Consider the following 3,377-nt stretch of genomic DNA (forward strand, 5'->3'; position numbering starts at 1 on the left):
GTCAGATAAGCGGCAGAATCCGGGTGCGGACTCGAGCACCAGGATTCTGTGATCCTAGCCAATCAGAGTCAAGCGCCAAGCCCACCCTAGGTAGGGCCGATACATGAGACACAACTGATACCACTGGTGTCGCAGCGACAGCGCTCATAAGGCGGCGCTCCTGCGCGCCGCTGGCGAGGACACAGAACAATCAATACAATCAATTTCTCCCATCAATTATCGCAGCTATTTATCACAGTAACTTAAGTCTATCCTTGATTAGAAAACACCTCATAGTCTAACAATTAAGAGTCTCACTGCCTTTACTAAGCCAATTAACATGAACGCGCAATCTGCTCCAATCAACGCAACCGTTATCTTACGCGACGAGAACGACTATCGCACCTAGTACAACCAGCTACAAGCCCGATGCGAAGCCTACAAAGTATGGGCCCAAGTCGACCTAGACTCAACAACCACGCCATTAGCAGAGCCATCTTAACTAGGGCTCCCCGATATCTCCAATTATACACCATCTTCAGCACTAGGAGAAGGAAGAGTGCCAGCCCGACTATCTGATCTATCCTCATCAGGGCAGAGAGCCTATAAGGACGATCTTAAAGTCTACAAACTCCAGATAGAGAGTTATAAGCTAAAACACGCTGCGTACAAGACTAAATCAGCTAGCCTACAACATATTGTAGTGCTAGTTCAGTCTACTGTGGCGCCACATCTCCAGCGCACTTGCTGCTTACCTAATATACCACTAAAACAGTGGATTAAGAATCTGAAGCTGGAGGCTGGGATTGCACCAAAGTTTGAGCAAGAACAAACTCGCAACAGATATCAAAATGCCCTCAAGCCTCCACGTTTAGTGAACGTCTAGGACCTCTGGCTTACTAAATATAGCTAAGCTGCAACAGAAGCTGAGATGCTAAACGTACTAGAGGTTTCCCAGATTAATATCATAACTGCAGACTTTACGTCAGTAGTAAATAAGATCGCTCCCATCTGGGCTGCAACCTTCCAAGCTACTGGAAAGGATCAACCTGGCTTAAGCTGGAAGGACATGATGAGACGGTTTCGAGAGTATATGACACTAAATCATCCAGTCACAAGAGGAAGAAGCCAGAAGGCAGCCTTTATGATAGAGGAATCGTCATACCTCGCTAGTAATCACCGATCTACCTAGCCAGAAGGGGACGCCCAGCAGGCTATTATGGGGAACTCTTAGAGTCGTAAACGGGGCAGACCCCTTTATTAACGTACAGCTGAGGATGACTAGGATCCCTCACCTAGCTCATTAAATTATCAAAGTCGTGGTAGACTAGTAAGCGCTGGCGCCAGATCACAGTCCCCAGATAGCGCTAGACCCGCGCCGAGTAAACTGGCAAGCACCAAGGTTAGATCACCGTCTCAAGGAAGCACCAGAGCTCGAAAAATCACAGCTCCCTGTCCCGCGTGCGACGGGAGCCACTCACTTTACTAGTGCTTCTACTTAGATCAGAAGAAGGCACCTAGTTGGTGGAAGCCGAATTAGATCATTCGGAATTTAATTGAACGTAAAAAGGAAAATAACCTTGAGTTTTAGAGTCTTATAAGAGCCTAAAGTCGGCCAAGGACAAGATCTTAAACCTATAAGCAATCTCAAACTCCCCAACTAGAAATCGAAGATCAGTGACTAAATGGTAGACAGATAACCTAGATCAAGGCAGTATTCGCTGCAGCCTTCGTGTCAAGCCGAACGGACTACCCTCTGCGTCACTCGTTCATACTCGATTTGGGGATAACGTGTCATATTACTAATGACCCTGACCAAATACACTACTACAAGCCACTAAACAATGGAGATTTTGTATGGGCAGGCAATAGTTAGATATGGATTATGGGATATGGCACGATAATACTCAACCTTACACACAAACAGAGGCCTAGGAAGCTTGTACTTGAAAATGTGGCAATATGCCTAGATCTACTATGCAACCTCGTCTCTTTCCGAAAACTCCGGCAAACAGGAATATGGTGGGACACTAAATCAGAGCCTACAGCCCTTAAGAGACTCGACGGAACGACAATCTGCGAGCTCTTGGAGCGTTTTGGCCAGTGGGTACTTGATACCCACAAAATCCGGGTGCTCAACACACCTAGATTCTGTGCCCAACCTAATTACCAAGCACTCTACACCCACAAACACACCTCAAAGACTAAGAAACCACCCCAGCGAGCAACCGCAATACTCTGGCACAAGCGCCTAGGCCATCCAGGCCCGGCAGCGATTGAGCATCTTGTGCAGCAAGCTGAGGGGGTGAGGATTAAGGGTATCACAACAGTGGAGTGCAACTCATGTAGGAGAGCAAAAATCCGCTAACAGATCAGTCGCGCTCCTCGGACACATGATCAGAAGCCTGGTGAGAGGATAACGATCAATTTCCACAGCTATGAGAAGCAGTCCTACAACAAGGAGTTATCACAGCTATTAATCACAGACAAATACTCACGGCTGCAATAGGATTTCTATCTTATTGACAATCAAACAGCCAGATCAATCATCAAAATACTCACCAACTTCCTCACTTTTCTCAAGAATTAATACAATATCACGCCTAAGGTCGTCGAAACGGATAATAAGATCGCGACTGCCAAGCCCAAAGCGATGCGCTGGCTCTAAGCCAGGGGTATTGCTGTCGAGCCTTTAGCGCCTGACACTTAAGCACAAAACGGCGGCGCTAAACGCTTAGGGGGTGTGAATAAGAAGAAGGCGCGCGCAATGCGGCTAGACGCAAATCTACCATAGGAACTCTGGCCAGAAGTCACGCGAGCCGCGGTATATCTATACAATCGAACGCCGAACTACGTCAACTAGTGGAAGACACCCTATGAAGTCTTCTTCACCCACGTATCCTAGACCAATGGGATAATAACGCCTAAGAAGCCCAGATTGGCTCATCTTAAAGCATATAGGTGCAAGGCGTTTGCCATGACTGACGATACTCACCGCGGCAAATCAAGACTCCAGAGGCTTGATCCCAAAGCCTGGATCGGCTATCTAGTCGGCTATCAGGCGTCGACGATCTATCGAATCTGGATCCCATCACTGGCCAAAGTTATTAGCACTAGAGATGTGATCTTCGACGAAAATACAATATTTGATGGCAAAGTCGAAGACCTGATGGATAGTCTCATGCACAGCACTCTATCAGAGATTGCAGCATACGTCAGGACTATCGAGCTCCCACCACCGATCCCAGACACCGGGACGGAGTCGTTTCACGAAGACGACACCATCAATACGACAGAAGAGATCAACGAATCAGAAGATCCACCAGGCTACTACATGGGAAGGAAAATTCAGGAGCACTATCCAACGCCGCCAGCCACTCCACCACCAGTGGCGTTAC

The sequence above is a fragment of the Exserohilum turcica genome (genome assembly GCF_000359705.1).
Source record: "Exserohilum turcica Et28A unplaced genomic scaffold SETTUscaffold_9, whole genome shotgun sequence".
In the NCBI taxonomy this organism is placed as follows: domain Eukaryota; kingdom Fungi; phylum Ascomycota; class Dothideomycetes; order Pleosporales; family Pleosporaceae; genus Exserohilum; species Exserohilum turcicum.